Below are 18457 nucleotides of genomic sequence, written 5' to 3' on the forward strand. Positions count from 1 at the left end.
CTGAGGCTGTGTTCTAGAGTGAGATCGGGACCTGACTCGTATTAACACTGTCTCCGGGGCTGTGTTCTAGAGTGAGATCGGGACCTGACTCCTAGTAACACTGTCCCTGGGGCTGTGTTCCAGAGTGAGATCAGGACCTGACTCGTATTAACACTGTCCCTGAGGCTGTGTTCTAGAGTGAGATCGGGACCTGACTCGTATTAACACTGTCCCTGAGGCTGTGTTCTAGAGTGAGATCGGGACCTGACTCGTATTAACACTGTCCCTGAGGCTGTGTTCTAGAGTGAGGTCGGGACCTGACTCATATTAACACTGTCCCCGAGGCTGCGTTCTGGAGTGAGATTGGGACCTGACTCATATTAACACTGTCCCTGGGGCTGTGTTCTAGAGTGAGATCGGGACCTGACTCGTACTAACACTGTCCCTGAGGCTGTGTTCTAGAGTGAGATCGGGACCTGACTCGTATTAACACTGTCACTGAGACTGTGTTCCAGAGCGTGATTGGAACCTGACTCGTATTAACACTGTCCCTGAGGCTGTGTTCTAGAGTGAGATCGGGACCTGACTCGTATTAACACTGTCCCTGAGGCTGTGTTCTAGATTGAGATCAGGACCCGACTCGTATTAACACGGTCTCCGGGGCTGTGTTCTAGAGTGAGATCGGGACCTGACTCCTAGTAACACTGTCCCTGGGGCTGTGTTCCAGAGTGAGATCAGGACCTGACTCGTATTAACACTGTCCCTGAGGCTGTGTTCTAGAGTGAGATCGGGACCTGACTCGTATTAACACTGTCCCTGAGGCTGTGTTCTAGAGTGAGATCGGGACCTGACTCGTATTAACACTGTCCCTGAGGCTGTATTCTAGAGTGAGGTCGGGACCTGACTCATATTAACACTGTCCCCGAGGCTGCGTTCTGGAGTGAAATTGGGACCTGACTCATATTAACACTGTCCCTGGGGCTGTGTTCTAGAGTGAGTTCAGGACCTGACTCGTACTAACACTGTCCCTGAGGCTGTGTTCTAGAGTGAGATCGGGACCTGACTCGTATTAACACTGTCCCTGAGGCTGTGTTCTAGAGTGTGATTGGAACCTGACTCGTATTAACACTGTCCCTGAGGCTGTATTCTAGAGTGATTTCGGGACCTGACTCATATTAACACTGTCCCCGAGGCTGCGTTCTGGAGTGAGATTGGGACCTGACTCATATTAACACTGTCCCTGGGGCTGTGTTCTAGAGTGAGTTCAGGACCTGACTCATATTAACACTTTCCCTGAGGTTGTGTTCTAGAGTGAGATCGGGACCTCAGTTGTATTAACACTGTCCCTGAGGCTGTGTTCTAGATTGAGATCGGGACCTGACTCATATTAACACTGTCTCCAGGGCTGTGTTCTAGAGTGAGATCGGGACCTGACTCGTATTAACGCTGTCCCCGGGACTGTGTTCTAGAGTGAGATTAGGACCTGACTCATAATAACACTGTCCCTGAGGCTGTGTTCCAGAGTGAGATCAGGACCTGACTCGTATTAACACTGTCCCTGAGGCTGTGTTCTAGAGTGAGATCGGGACATGACTCGTATTAACACTGTCCCTGAGGCTGTGTTCTAGAGTGAGTTCGGGACCTGACTCGTATTAACACTGTCCCTGAGGCTGTGTTCTAGAGTGAGATCGGGACCTGACTCGAATTAACACTGTACCCGGGGCTGTGTTCTAGAGTGAGATCGGGACCTGTTCTGTATTAACACTGTCCCTGAGGCTGTGTTCTAGACTTGAGATCGGGACCTGACTCATATTAACACTGTCTCCAGGGCTGTGCTCTAGAGTGAGATCGGGACCTGACTTGTATTAACGCTGTCCCCGGGACTGTGTTCTAGAGTGAGATTAGGACCTGACTCATAATAACACTGTCCTGAGGCTGTGTTCTAGAGTGAGATCAGGACCTGACTCATATTAACACAGTCCCTGAGGCTGTGTTCCAGATTGAGAGCGGGATCTGACTCGTATTAACACTGTCCCTGGGGCTGTGTTCTAGAGTGAGATCGGGACCTGACTCGTATTAACACTGTCCCCGGGGCTGTGTTCTAGAGTGAGATCAGGACCTGGCTCATATTAACACTGTCCCTGGGGCTGTGTTCTAGAGTCAGTTCGGGATCTGACTCGTATTAACTCTGTCCCTGAGGCTGTGTTCTAGAGTGAGATCGTGAACTGACTCGAACTAACACTGTACCCGTGGCTGTGTTCTAGAGTGAGATCGGGACCTGACTCATACTAACACTGTCCCTGAGGCTGTGTTCTAGAGTGAGATCGGGACCTGACTCATATTAACACTGTCCCTGAGGCTGTGTTCTAGAGTGTGATTGGAACCTGACTCGTATTAACACTGTCCCTGAGGCTGTGTTCTAGAGTGAGATCGGGACCTGACTTGTATTAACACTGTCCCCGAGGCTGTGTTCTAGATTGAGATCAGGACCTGACTCGTATTAACACTGTCTCCGGGGCTGTGTTCTAGAGTGAGATCGGGACCTGACTCCTAGTAACACTGTCCCTGGGGCTGTGTTCCAGAGTGAGATCAGGACCTGACTCGTATTAACACTGTCCCTGAGGCTGTGTTCTAGAGTGAGATCGGGACCTGACTCGTATTAACACTGTCCCTGAGGCTGTGTTCTAGAGTGAGATCGGGACCTGACTCGTATTAACACTGTCCCTGAGGCTGTGTTCTAGAGTGAGATCGGGACCTGACTCGTATTAACACTGTCCCTGAGGCTGTGTTCTAGAGTGTGATTGGAACCTGACTCGTATTAACACTGTCCCCGAGGCTGTGTTCTAGAGTGAGATCGGGACCTGACTCGTATTAACACTGTCCCCGAGGCTGTGTTCTAGATTGAGATCAGGACCTGACTCGTATTAACACTGTCCCTGGGGCTGTGTTGTAGAGTGAGATCGGGACCTGACTCGTATTAACACTGTCCCTGAGGCTGTGTTGTAGAGTGAGATCGGGACCTGACACGGATTAACACTGTCCCCGGGGCTGTGTTCTGGAGTGAGATCAGGACCTGACTCGTATTAACCCTGTCCCTGAGGCTGTGTTCTAGAGTGAGATCCGGACCTGACTCGTATTAACACTGTCCCTGAGGCTGTGTTCTAGAGTGAGATCAGGAGCAGACTCATATTAACACTGTCCCTGAGGCTGTGTTCCAGAGTGAGATTCGGACCTGACTCGTATTAACACTGTCCCTGAGGCTGTGTTCTAGAGTGAGATCAGGACCAGACTCGTATTAACACTGTCCCTGAGGCTGTGTTCCAGAGTGAGATCGGGACCTGATTCGTATTAACACTGCCCTTGAGGCTGTGTTCTAGAGTGAGTTCGGGACCTGACTCGTATTAACACTGTCCCTGAGGCTGTTTTCTAAAGTGAGGTCGGGACCTGACTCATATTAACACTGTCCACGAGGTTGAGTTCGAGAGTGAGATCGGGACCTGATTCGTATTAACACTGTCCCTGAGGCTTTGTTCTAGAGTGAGATCGAGACCTGACTCATATTAACACGATCCCTGAGGCTGTGTTCTAGAGTGAGATCGGGAACTGACTCGTATTAACACTGTCCCGGAGGCTGTGTTCTAGAGTGAGTTTGGGACCTGACTCGTATTAACACTGTCCCCGGGGCTGTGTTCTATAGTGAGATTGGGACCTGACTCGTATTAACACTGTCCCTGAGGCTGTGTTCTAGAGTGAGATCGGGACCAGACACGTATTAACACTGTCCCTGAGGCTGTGTTCTAGAGTGAGATCGGGATCTGACTCATATTTACACTGTCCCCGCGGCTGTGTTCCAGAGTGAGATCAGGACCTGACTCGTATTAACACTGTCCCTGTGGCTGTGTTCTAGAGTGAGATCGGGACCTGACTCGAATTAACACTGTACCCGTGGCTGTGTTCTAGAGTGAGATCGGGACCTGACTCGTACTAACACTGTCCCTGAGGCTGTGTTCTAGAGTGAGATCGGGACCTGACTCGTATTAACACTGTCACTGAGACTGTGTTCTAGAGCGTGATTGGAACCTGACTCGTATTAACACTGTCCCTGAGGCTGTGTTCTAGAGTGAGATCGGGACCTGACTCGTATTAACACTGTCCCTGAGGCTGTGTTCTAGATTGAGATCAGGACCTGACTCGTATTAACACGGTCTCCGGGGCTGTGTTCTAGAGTGAGATCGGGACCTGACTCCTAGTAACACTGTCCCTGGGGCTGTGTTCCAGAGTGAGATCAGGACCTGACTCGTATTAACACTGTCCCTGAGGCTGTGTTCTAGAGTGAGATCGGGACCTGACTCGTATTAACACTGTCCCTGAGGCTGTGTTCTAGAGTGAGATCGGGACCTGACTCGTATTAACACTGTCCCTGAGGCTGTATTCTAGAGTGAGGTCGGGACCTGACTCATATTAACACTGTCCCCGAGGCTGCGTTCTGGAGTGAGATTGGGACCTGACTCATATTAACACTGTCCCTGGGGCTGTGTTCTAGAGTGAGTTCAGGACCTGACTCATATTAACACTGTCCCTGGGGCTGTGTTCTGGAGTGAGTTCGGGACTTGACTCGTATTAACACTGTTCCTGAGGCTGTGTTCTAGAGTGAGATCTGGACCTCAGTTGTATTAACACTGTCCCCGAGGCTGTGTTCTAGACTTGAGATCGGGACCTGACTCATATTAACACTGTCTCCAGGGCTGTGTTCTAGAGTGAGATCGGGACCTGACTCGTATTAACGCTGTCCCCGGGACTGTGTTCTAGAGTGAGATTAGGACCTGACTCATAATAACACTGTCCCTGAGGCTGTGTTCCAGAGTGAGATCAGGACCTGACTCGTATTAACACTGTCCCTGAGGCTGTGTTCTAGAGTGAGATCGGGACCTGACTCGTATTAACACTGTCCCTGAGGCTGTGTTCTAGAGTGAGTTCGGGACCTGACTCGTATTAACACTGTCCCGGAGGCTGTGTTCTAGAGTGAGATCGGGACCTGACTCGAATTAACACTGTACCCGGGGCTGTGTTCTAGAGTGAGATCGGGACCTGTTCTGTATTAACACTGTCCCTGAGGCTGTGTTCTAGACTTGAGATCGGGACCTGACTCATATTAACACTGTCTCCAGGGCTGTGTTCTAGAATGAGATCGGGACCTGACTTGTATTAACGCTGTCCCCGGGACTGTGTTCTAGAGTGAGATTAGGACCTGACTCATAATAACACTGTCCTGAGGCTGTGTTCTAGAGTGAGATCAGGACCTGACTCATATTAACACAGTCCCTGAGGCTGTGTTCCAGATTGAGAGCGGGATCTGACTCGTATTAACACTGTCCCTGGGGCTGTGTTCTAGAGTGAGATCGGGACCTGACTCGTATTAACACTGTCCCCGGGGCTGTGTTCTAGAGTGAGATCAGGACCTGGCTCATATTAACACTGTCCCTGGGGCTGTGTTCTAGAGTCAGTTCGGGATCTGACTCGTATTAACTCTGTCCCTGAGGCTGTGTTCTAGAGTGAGATCGTGAACTGACTCGAACTAACACTGTACCCGTGGCTGTGTTCTAGAGTGAGATCGGGACCTGACTCATACTAACACTGTCCCTGAGGCTGTGTTCTAGAGTGAGATCGGGACCTGACTCGTATTAACACTGTCCCTGAGGCTGTGTTCTAGAGTGTGATTGGAACCTGACTCGTATTAACACTGTCCCTGAGGCTGTGTTCTAGAGTGAGATCGGGACCTGACTTGTATTAACACTGTCCCCGAGGCTGTGTTCTAGATTGAGATCAGGACCTGACTCGTATTAACACTGTCTCCGGGGCTGTGTTCTAGAGTGAGATCGGGACCTGACTCCTAGTAACACTGTCCCTGGGGCTGTGTTCCAGAGTGAGATCAGGACCTGACTCGTATTAACACTGTCCCTGAGGCTGTGTTCTAGAGTGAGATCGGGATCTGACACGTATTAACACTGTCCCTGAGGCTGTGTTCTAGAGTGAGATCGGGACCTGACACGTATTAACACTGTCCCTGAGGCTGTGTTCTAGAGTGAGATCGGGACCTGACTCGTATTAACACTGTCCCTGAGGCTGTGTTCTAGAGTGTGATTGGAACCTGACTCGTATTAACACTGTCCCTGAGGCTGTGTTCTAGAGTGAGATCGGGACCTGACTCGTATTAACACTGTCTCCGGGGCTGTGTTCTAGAGTGAGATCGGGACCTGACTCCTAGTAACACTGTCCCTGGGGCTGTGTTCCAGAGTGAGATCAGGACCTGACTCGTATTAACACTGTCCCTGAGGCTGTGTTCTAGAGTGAGATCGGGACCTGACTCGTATTAACACTGTCCCTGAGGCTGTGTTCTAGAGTGAGATCGGGACCTGACTCGTATTAACACTGTCCCTGAGGCTGTGTTCTAGAGTGAGGTCGGGACCTGACTCATATTAACACTGTCCCCGAGGCTGCGTTCTGGAGTGAGATTGGGACCTGACTCATATTAACACTGTCCCTGGGGCTGTGTTCTAGAGTGAGATCGGGACCTGACTCGTACTAACACTGTCCCTGAGGCTGTGTTCTAGAGTGAGATCGGGACCTGACTCGTATTAACACTGTCACTGAGACTGTGTTCCAGAGCGTGATTGGAACCTGACTCGTATTAACACTGTCCCTGAGGCTGTGTTCTAGAGTGAGATCGGGACCTGACTCGTATTAACACTGTCCCTGAGGCTGTGTTCTAGATTGAGATCAGGACCCGACTCGTATTAACACGGTCTCCGGGGCTGTGTTCTAGAGTGAGATCGGGACCTGACTCCTAGTAACACTGTCCCTGGGGCTGTGTTCCAGAGTGAGATCAGGACCTGACTCGTATTAACACTGTCCCTGAGGCTGTGTTCTAGAGTGAGATCGGGACCTGACTCGTATTAACACTGTCCCTGAGGCTGTGTTCTAGAGTGAGATCGGGACCTGACTCGTATTAACACTGTCCCTGAGGCTGTATTCTAGAGTGAGGTCGGGACCTGACTCATATTAACACTGTCCCCGAGGCTGCGTTCTGGAGTGAAATTGGGACCTGACTCATATTAACACTGTCCCTGGGGCTGTGTTCTAGAGTGAGTTCAGGACCTGACTCGTACTAACACTGTCCCTGAGGCTGTGTTCTAGAGTGAGATCGGGACCTGACTCGTATTAACACTGTCCCTGAGGCTGTGTTCTAGAGTGTGATTGGAACCTGACTCGTATTAACACTGTCCCTGAGGCTGTATTCTAGAGTGATTTCGGGACCTGACTCATATTAACACTGTCCCCGAGGCTGCGTTCTGGAGTGAGATTGGGACCTGACTCATATTAACACTGTCCCTGGGGCTGTGTTCTAGAGTGAGTTCAGGACCTGACTCATATTAACACTTTCCCTGAGGTTGTGTTCTAGAGTGAGATCGGGACCTCAGTTGTATTAACACTGTCCCTGAGGCTGTGTTCTAGATTGAGATCGGGACCTGACTCATATTAACACTGTCTCCAGGGCTGTGTTCTAGAGTGAGATCGGGACCTGACTCGTATTAACGCTGTCCCCGGGACTGTGTTCTAGAGTGAGATTAGGACCTGACTCATAATAACACTGTCCCTGAGGCTGTGTTCCAGAGTGAGATCAGGACCTGACTCGTATTAACACTGTCCCTGAGGCTGTGTTCTAGAGTGAGATCGGGACATGACTCGTATTAACACTGTCCCTGAGGCTGTGTTCTAGAGTGAGTTCGGGACCTGACTCGTATTAACACTGTCCCTGAGGCTGTGTTCTAGAGTGAGATCGGGACCTGACTCGAATTAACACTGTACCCGGGGCTGTGTTCTAGAGTGAGATCGGGACCTGTTCTGTATTAACACTGTCCCTGAGGCTGTGTTCTAGACTTGAGATCGGGACCTGACTCATATTAACACTGTCTCCAGGGCTGTGCTCTAGAGTGAGATCGGGACCTGACTTGTATTAACGCTGTCCCCGGGACTGTGTTCTAGAGTGAGATTAGGACCTGACTCATAATAACACTGTCCTGAGGCTGTGTTCTAGAGTGAGATCAGGACCTGACTCATATTAACACAGTCCCTGAGGCTGTGTTCCAGATTGAGAGCGGGATCTGACTCGTATTAACACTGTCCCTGGGGCTGTGTTCTAGAGTGAGATCGGGACCTGACTCGTATTAACACTGTCCCCGGGGCTGTGTTCTAGAGTGAGATCAGGACCTGGCTCATATTAACACTGTCCCTGGGGCTGTGTTCTAGAGTCAGTTCGGGATCTGACTCGTATTAACTCTGTCCCTGAGGCTGTGTTCTAGAGTGAGATCGTGAACTGACTCGAACTAACACTGTACCCGTGGCTGTGTTCTAGAGTGAGATCGGGACCTGACTCATACTAACACTGTCCCTGAGGCTGTGTTCTAGAGTGAGATCGGGACCTGACTCGTATTAACACTGTCCCTGAGGCTGTGTTCTAGAGTGTGATTGGAACCTGACTCGTATTAACACTGTCCCTGAGGCTGTGTTCTAGAGTGAGATCGGGACCTGACTTGTATTAACACTGTCCCCGAGGCTGTGTTCTAGATTGAGATCAGGACCTGACTCGTATTAACACTGTCTCCGGGGCTGTGTTCTAGAGTGAGATCGGGACCTGACTCCTAGTAACACTGTCCCTGGGGCTGTGTTCCAGAGTGAGATCAGGACCTGACTCGTATTAACACTGTCCCTGAGGCTGTGTTCTAGAGTGAGATCGGGACCTGACTCGTATTAACACTGTCCCTGAGGCTGTGTTCTAGAGTGAGATCGGGACCTGACTCGTATTAACACTGTCCCTGAGGCTGTGTTCTAGAGTGAGATCGGGACCTGACTCGTATTAACACTGTCCCTGAGGCTGTGTTCTAGAGTGTGATTGGAACCTGACTCGTATTAACACTGTCCCCGAGGCTGTGTTCTAGAGTGAGATCGGGACCTGACTCGTATTAACACTGTCCCCGAGGCTGTGTTCTAGATTGAGATCAGGACCTGACTCGTATTAACACTGTCTCCGGGGCTGTGTTCTAGAGTGAGATCGGGACCTGACTCCTAGTAACACTGTCCCTGGGGCTGTGTTCCAGAGTGAGATCAGGACCTGACTCGTATTAACACTGTCCCTGAGGCTGTGTTCTAGAGTCAGTTCGGGATCTGACTCGTATTAACTCTGTCCCTGAGGCTGTGTTCTAGAGTGAGAGCGGGACCTGACTCATATTAACACTTTCCCTGAGGCTGTGTTCTAGAGTGAGATCGGGTCTTGACTCGTATTAACACTGTCCCTGAGGCTGTGTTCTAGAGTGAGATCAGGACCTGACTCGTATTAACACTGTCCCTGTGGCTGTGTTCTAGAGGGAGATCGGGACCTGACTTGTATAAACACTGTCCCTGAGGCTGTGTTCTAGAGTGAGATCGGGACCTGACTCGAATTAACACTGTACTCGGGGCTGTGTTCTAGAGTGAGATCGGGACCTGACTCGTATTAACACTGTCCCTGAGGCTCTGTTCTAGAGTGTGATTGGGATCTGTCTAGTATTAACACTGTCCCTGAGGCTGTGTTCTAGAGTGAGATCAGGACCTGACTCATATTAACACTGTCCCTGTGGCTATGTTCTAGACGGAGATCGGGACCTGACTTGTAAAAGCACTGTCCCTGAGGCTGTGTTCTAGAGTGAGATCGAGGCCTGACTCGAATTAACACTGTACCCGGGGCTGTGTTCTAGAGTGAGATCAGGACCTGACTCGTATTAACACTGTCCCTGTGGCTGTGTTCTAGAGTGAGATCGGGACCTGACTTGTATTAACATAGTCCCTGAGGCTGTGTTCTAGAGTGAGGTCGTGACCTGACTCGAATTAACACTGTACCCGGGGCTGTGTTCTAGAGTGAGATCGGGACCTGACTCATATTAACACTGTCCCTGAGGCTGTGTTCTAGAGTGTGATTGGAACCTGACTCGTATTAACACTGTCCCTGAGGCTGTGTTCTATAGTGAGATCGGGATCTGACTCATATTAACATTGTCCCCGCGGGTCATGTGTTAATAGCGGTGTCGAGGGTCCCGGATCCATTCGACAACCCACCTCAGGACATTAATTACAGCAAGGGACCTGACTCGTATTAACACTGTCCCTGAGGCTGTGTTGTAGAGTGAGATCGGGACCTGACACGGATTAACACTGTCCCCGGGGCTGTGTTCTGGAGTGAGATCAGGACCTGACTCGTATTAACCCTGTCCCTGAGGCTGTGTTCTAGAGTGAGATCCGGACCTGACTCGTATTAACACTGTCCCTGAGGCTGTGTTCTAGAGTGAGATCAGGACCAGACTCATATTAACACTGTCCCTGAGGCTGTGTTCCAGAGTGAGATTCGGACCTGACTCGTATTAACACTGTCCCTGAGGCTGTGTTCTAGAGTGAGATCAGGACCAGACTCGTATTAACACTGTCCCTGAGGCTGTGTTCCAGAGTGAGATCGGGACCTGATTCGTATTAACACTGCCCTTGAGGCTGTGTTCTAGAGTGAGTTCGGGACCTGACTCGTATTAACACTGTCCCTGAGGCTGTTTTCTAAAGTGAGGTCGGGACCTGACTCATATTAACACTGTCCACGAGGTTGAGTTCGAGAGTGAGATCGGGACCTGACTCGTATTAACACTGTCCCTGAGGCTGTGTTCTAGAGTGTGATTGGAACCTGACTCGTATTAACACTGTCCCTGAGGCTGTGTTCTAGAGTGAGATCGGGACCTGACTCGTATTAACACTGTCTCCGGGGCTGTGTTCTAGAGTGAGATCGGGACCTGACTCCTAGTAACACTGTCCCTGGGGCTGTGTTCCAGAGTGAGATCAGGACCTGACTCGTATTAACACTGTCCCTGAGGCTGTGTTCTAGAGTGAGATCGGGACCTGACTCGTATTAACACTGTCCCTGAGGCTGTGTTCTAGAGTGAGATCGGGACCTGACTCGTATTAACACTGTCCCTGAGGCTGTGTTCTAGAGTGAGGTCGGGACCTGACTCATATTAACACTGTCCCCGAGGCTGCGTTCTGGAGTGAGATTGGGACCTGACTCATATTAACACTGTCCCTGGGGCTGTGTTCTAGAGTGAGATCGGGACCTGACTCGTACTAACACTGTCCCTGAGGCTGTGTTCTAGAGTGAGATCGGGACCTGACTCGTATTAACACTGTCACTGAGACTGTGTTCCAGAGCGTGATTGGAACCTGACTCGTATTAACACTGTCCCTGAGGCTGTGTTCTAGAGTGAGATCGGGACCTGACTCGTATTAACACTGTCCCTGAGGCTGTGTTCTAGATTGAGATCAGGACCCGACTCGTATTAACACGGTCTCCGGGGCTGTGTTCTAGAGTGAGATCGGGACCTGACTCCTAGTAACACTGTCCCTGGGGCTGTGTTCCAGAGTGAGATCAGGACCTGACTCGTATTAACACTGTCCCTGAGGCTGTGTTCTAGAGTGAGATCGGGACCTGACTCGTATTAACACTGTCCCTGAGGCTGTGTTCTAGAGTGAGATCGGGACCTGACTCGTATTAACACTGTCCCTGAGGCTGTATTCTAGAGTGAGGTCGGGACCTGACTCATATTAACACTGTCCCCGAGGCTGCGTTCTGGAGTGAAATTGGGACCTGACTCATATTAACACTGTCCCTGGGGCTGTGTTCTAGAGTGAGTTCAGGACCTGACTCGTACTAACACTGTCCCTGAGGCTGTGTTCTAGAGTGAGATCGGGACCTGACTCGTATTAACACTGTCCCTGAGGCTGTGTTCTAGAGTGTGATTGGAACCTGACTCGTATTAACACTGTCCCTGAGGCTGTATTCTAGAGTGATTTCGGGACCTGACTCATATTAACACTGTCCCCGAGGCTGCGTTCTGGAGTGAGATTGGGACCTGACTCATATTAACACTGTCCCTGGGGCTGTGTTCTAGAGTGAGTTCAGGACCTGACTCATATTAACACTTTCCCTGAGGTTGTGTTCTAGAGTGAGATCGGGACCTCAGTTGTATTAACACTGTCCCTGAGGCTGTGTTCTAGATTGAGATCGGGACCTGACTCATATTAACACTGTCTCCAGGGCTGTGTTCTAGAGTGAGATCGGGACCTGACTCGTATTAACGCTGTCCCCGGGACTGTGTTCTAGAGTGAGATTAGGACCTGACTCATAATAACACTGTCCCTGAGGCTGTGTTCCAGAGTGAGATCAGGACCTGACTCGTATTAACACTGTCCCTGAGGCTGTGTTCTAGAGTGAGATCGGGACATGACTCGTATTAACACTGTCCCTGAGGCTGTGTTCTAGAGTGAGTTCGGGACCTGACTCGTATTAACACTGTCCCTGAGGCTGTGTTCTAGAGTGAGATCGGGACCTGACTCGAATTAACACTGTACCCGGGGCTGTGTTCTAGAGTGAGATCGGGACCTGTTCTGTATTAACACTGTCCCTGAGGCTGTGTTCTAGACTTGAGATCGGGACCTGACTCATATTAACACTGTCTCCAGGGCTGTGCTCTAGAGTGAGATCGGGACCTGACTTGTATTAACGCTGTCCCCGGGACTGTGTTCTAGAGTGAGATTAGGACCTGACTCATAATAACACTGTCCTGAGGCTGTGTTCTAGAGTGAGATCAGGACCTGACTCATATTAACACAGTCCCTGAGGCTGTGTTCCAGATTGAGAGCGGGATCTGACTCGTATTAACACTGTCCCTGGGGCTGTGTTCTAGAGTGAGATCGGGACCTGACTCGTATTAACACTGTCCCCGGGGCTGTGTTCTAGAGTGAGATCAGGACCTGGCTCATATTAACACTGTCCCTGGGGCTGTGTTCTAGAGTCAGTTCGGGATCTGACTCGTATTAACTCTGTCCCTGAGGCTGTGTTCTAGAATGAGATCGTGAACTGACTCGAACTAACACTGTACCCGTGGCTGTGTTCTAGAGTGAGATCGGGACCTGACTCATACTAACACTGTCCCTGAGGCTGTGTTCTAGAGTGAGATCGGGACCTGACTCGTATTAACACTGTCCCTGAGGCTGTGTTCTAGAGTGTGATTGGAACCTGACTCGTATTAACACTGTCCCTGAGGCTGTGTTCTAGAGTGAGATCGGGACCTGACTTGTATTAACACTGTCCCCGAGGCTGTGTTCTAGATTGAGATCAGGACCTGACTCGTATTAACACTGTCTCCGGGGCTGTGTTCTAGAGTGAGATCGGGACCTGACTCCTAGTAACACTGTCCCTGGGGCTGTGTTCCAGAGTGAGATCAGGACCTGACTCGTATTAACACTGTCCCTGAGGCTGTGTTCTAGAGTGAGATCGGGACCTGACTCGTATTAACACAGTCCCTGAGGCTGTGTTCTAGAGTGAGATCGGGACCTGATTCGTATTAACACTGTCCCTGAGGCTGTGTTCTAGAGTGAGATCGGGACCTGACTCGTATTAACACTGTCCCTGAGGCTGTGTTCTAGAGTGTGATTGGAACCTGACTCGTATTAACACTGTCCCCGAGGCTGTGTTCTAGAGTGAGATCGGGACCTGACTCGTATTAACACTGTCCCCGAGGCTGTGTTCTAGATTGAGATCAGGACCTGACTCGTATTAACACTGTCTCCGGGGCTGTGTTCTAGAGTGAGATCGGGACCTGACTCCTAGTAACACTGTCCCTGGGGCTGTGTTCCAGAGTGAGATCAGGACCTGACTCGTATTAACACTGTCCCTGAGGCTGTGTTCTAGAGTCAGTTCGGGATCTGACTCGTATTAACTCTGTCCCTGAGGCTGTGTTCTAGAGTGAGAGCGGGACCTGACTCATATTAACACTTTCCCTGAGGCTGTGTTCTAGAGTGAGATCGGGTCTTGACTCGTATTAACACTGTCCCTGAGGCTGTGTTCTAGAGTGAGATCAGGACCTGACTCGTATTAACACTGTCCCTGTGGCTGTGTTCTAGAGGGAGATCGGGACCTGACTTGTATAAACACTGTCCCTGAGGCTGTGTTCTAGAGTGAGATCGGGACCTGACTCGAATTAACACTGTACTCGGGGCTGTGTTCTAGAGTGAGATCGGGACCTGACTCGTATTAACACTGTCCCTGAGGCTCTGTTCTAGAGTGTGATTGGGATCTGTCTAGTATTAACACTGTCCCTGAGGCTGTGTTCTAGAGTGAGATCAGGACCTGACTCATATTAACACTGTCCCTGTGGCTATGTTCTAGACGGAGATCGGGACCTGACTTGTAAAAGCACTGTCCCTGAGGCTGTGTTCTAGAGTGAGATCGAGGCCTGACTCGAATTAACACTGTACCCGGGGCTGTGTTCTAGAGTGAGATCAGGACCTGACTCGTATTAACACTGTCCCTGTGGCTGTGTTCTAGAGTGAGATCGGGACCTGACTTGTATTAACATAGTCCCTGAGGCTGTGTTCTAGAGTGAGGTCGTGACCTGACTCGAATTAACACTGTACCCGGGGCTGTGTTCTAGAGTGAGATCGGGACCTGACTCATATTAACACTGTCCCTGAGGCTGTGTTCTAGAGTGTGATTGGAACCTGACTCGTATTAACACTGTCCCTGAGGCTGTGTTCTATAGTGAGATCGGGATCTGACTCATATTAACATTGTCCCCGCGGCTGTGTTCTAGAGTGAGATCGGGACCTGACTCGTATTAACACTGTCCCTGGGGCTGTGTTGTAGAGTGAGATCGGGACCTGACTCGTATTAACACTGTCCCTGAGGCTGTGTTGTAGAGTGAGATCGGGACCTGACACGGATTAACACTGTCCCCGGGGCTGTGTTCTGGAGTGAGATCAGGACCTGACTCGTATTAACCCTGTCCCTGAGGCTGTGTTCTAGAGTGAGATCCGGACCTGACTCGTATTAACACTGTCCCTGAGGCTGTGTTCTAGAGTGAGATCAGGACCAGACTCATATTAACACTGTCCCTGAGGCTGTGTTCCAGAGTGAGATTCGGACCTGACTCGTATTAACACTGTCCCTGAGGCTGTGTTCTAGAGTGAGATCAGGACCAGACTCGTATTAACACTGTCCCTGAGGCTGTGTTCCAGAGTGAGATCGGGACCTGATTCGTATTAACACTGCCCTTGAGGCTGTGTTCTAGAGTGAGTTCGGGACCTGACTCGTATTAACACTGTCCCTGAGGCTGTTTTCTAAAGTGAGGTCGGGACCTGACTCATATTAACACTGTCCACGAGGTTGAGTTCGAGAGTGAGATCGGGACCTGATTCGTATTAACACTGTCCCTGAGGCTTTGTTCTAGAGTGAGATCGAGACCTGACTCATATTAACACGATCCCTGAGGCTGTGTTCTAGAGTGAGATCGGGAACTGACTCGTATTAACACTGTCCCGGAGGCTGTGTTCTAGAGTGAGTTTGGGACCTGACTCGTATTAACACTGTCCCCGGGGCTGTGTTCTATAGTGAGATTGGGACCTGACTCGTATTAACACTGTCCCTGAGGCTGTGTTCTAGAGTGAGATCGGGACCAGACACGTATTAACACCGTCCCTGAGGCTGTGTTCTAGAGTGAGATCGGGATCTGACTCATATTTACACTGTCCCCGCGGCTGTGTTCCAGAGTGAGATCAGGACCTGACTCGTATTAACACTGTCCCTGTGGCTGTGTTCTAGAGTGAGATCGGGACCTGACTCGAATTAACACTGTACCCGTGGCTGTGTTCTAGAGTGAGATCGGGACCTGACTCGTACTAACACTGTCCCTGAGGCTGTGTTCTAGAGTGAGATCGGGACCTGACTCGTATTAACACTGTCACTGAGACTGTGTTCTAGAGCGTGATTGGAACCTGACTCGTATTAACACTGTCCCTGAGGCTGTGTTCTAGAGTGAGATCGGGACCTGACTCGTATTAACACTGTCCCTGAGGCTGTGTTCTAGATTGAGATCAGGACCTGACTCGTATTAACACGGTCTCCGGGGCTGTGTTCTAGAGTGAGATCGGGACCTGACTCCTAGTAACACTGTCCCTGGGGCTGTGTTCCAGAGTGAGATCAGGACCTGACTCGTATTAACACTGTCCCTGAGGCTGTGTTCTAGAGTGAGATCGGGACCTGACTCGTATTAACACTGTCCCTGAGGCTGTGTTCTAGAGTGAGATCGGGACCTGACTCGTATTAACACTGTCCCTGAGGCTGTATTCTAGAGTGAGGTCGGGACCTGACTCATATTAACACTGTCCCCGAGGCTGCGTTCTGGAGTGAGATTGGGACCTGACTCATATTAACACTGTCCCTGGGGCTGTGTTCTAGAGTGAGTTCAGGACCTGACTCATATTAACACTGTCCCTGGGGCTGTGTTCTGGAGTGAGTTCGGGACTTGACTCGTATTAACACTGTTCCTGAGGCTGTGTTCTAGAGTGAGATCGGGACCTCAGTTGTATTAACACTGTCCCCGAGGCTGTGTTCTAGACTTGAGATCGGGACCTGACTCATATTAACACTGTCTCCAGGGCTGTGTTCTAGAGTGAGATCGGGACCTGACTCGTATTAACGCTGTCCCCGGGACTGTGTTCTAGAGTGAGATTAGGACCTGACTCATAATAACACTGTCCCTGAGGCTGTGTTCCAGAGTGAGATCAGGACCTGACTCGTATTAACACTGTCCCTGAGGCTGTGTTCTAGAGTGAGATCGGGACCTGACTCGTATTAACACTGTCCCTGAGGCTGTGTTCTAGAGTGAGTTCGGGACCTGACTCGTATTAACACTGTCCCGGAGGCTGTGTTCTAGAGTGAGATCGGGACCTGACTCGAATTAACACTGTACCCGGGGCTGTGTTCTAGAGTGAGATCGGGACCTGTTCTGTATTAACACTGTCCCTGAGGCTGTGTTCTAGACTTGAGATCGGGACCTGACTCATATTAACACTGTCTCCAGGGCTGTGTTCTAGAATGAGATCGGGACCTGACTTGTATTAACGCTGTCCCCGGGACTGTGTTCTAGAGTGAGATTAGGACCTGACTCATAATAACACTGTCCTGAGGCTGTGTTCTAGAGTGAGATCAGGACCTGACTCATATTAACACAGTCCCTGAGGCTGTGTTCCAGATTGAGAGCGGGATCTGACTCGTATTAACACTGTCCCTGGGGCTGTGTTCTAGAGTGAGATCGGGACCTGACTCGTATTAACACTGTCCCCGGGGCTGTGTTCTAGAGTGAGATCAGGACCTGGCTCATATTAACACTGTCCCTGGGGCTGTGTTCTAGAGTCAGTTCGGGATCTGACTCGTATTAACTCTGTCCCTGAGGCTGTGTTCTAGAGTGAGATCGTGAACTGACTCGAACTAACACTGTACCCGTGGCTGTGTTCTAGAGTGAGATCGGGACCTGACTCATACTAACACTGTCCCTGAGGCTGTGTTCTAGAGTGAGATCGGGACCTGACTCGTATTAACACTGTCCCTGAGGCTGTGTTCTAGAGTGTGATTGGAACCTGACTCGTATTAACACTGTCCCTGAGGCTTTGTTCTAGAGTGAGATCGGGACCTGACTTGTATTAACACTGTCCCCGAGGCTGTGTTCTAGATTGAGATCAGGACCTGACTCGTATTAACACTGTCTCCGGGGCTGTGTTCTAGAGTGAGATCGGGACCTGACTCCTAGTAACACTGTCCCTGGGGCTGTGTTCCAGAGTGAGATCAGGACCTGACTCGTATTAACACTGTCCCTGAGGCTGTGTTCTAGAGTGAGATCGGGATCTGACACGTATTAACACTGTCCCTGAGGCTGTGTTCTAGAGTGAGATCGGGAACTGACACGTATTAACACTGTCCCTGAGGCTGTGTTCTAGAGTGAGATCGGGACCTGACTCGTATTAACACTGTCCCTGAGGCTGTGTTCTAGAGTGTGATTGGAACCTGACTCGTATTAACACTGTCCCTGAGGCTGTGTTCTAGAGTGAGATCGGGACCTGACTCGTATTAACACTGTCTCCGGGGCTGTGTTCTAGAGTGAGATCGGGACCTGACTCCTAGTAACACTGTCCCTGGGGCTGTGTTCCAGAGTGAGATCAGGACCTGACTCGTATTAACACTGTCCCTGAGGCTGTGTTCTAGAGTGAGATCGGGACCTGACTCGTATTAACACTGTCCCTGAGGCTGTGTTCTAGAGTGAGATCGGGACCTGACTCGTATTAACACTGTCCCTGAGGCTGTGTTCTAGAGTGAGGTCGGGACCTGACTCATATTAACACTGTCCCCGAGGCTGCGTTCTGGAGTGAGATTGGGACCTGACTCATATTAACACTGTCCCTGGGGCTGTGTTCTAGAGAGAGTTCAGGACCTGACTCATATTAACACTGTCCCTGGGGCTGTGTTCTGGAGTGAGTTTGGGACCTGACACGTATTAACACTGTTCCTGAGGCTGTG

This window comes from Somniosus microcephalus, unplaced genomic scaffold (genome assembly GCF_052327205.1).
Source record: "Somniosus microcephalus isolate GS21.2 unplaced genomic scaffold, FLI_Smic_1.0 unresolved_chr7, whole genome shotgun sequence".
Classification (NCBI taxonomy): domain Eukaryota; kingdom Metazoa; phylum Chordata; class Chondrichthyes; order Squaliformes; family Somniosidae; genus Somniosus; species Somniosus microcephalus.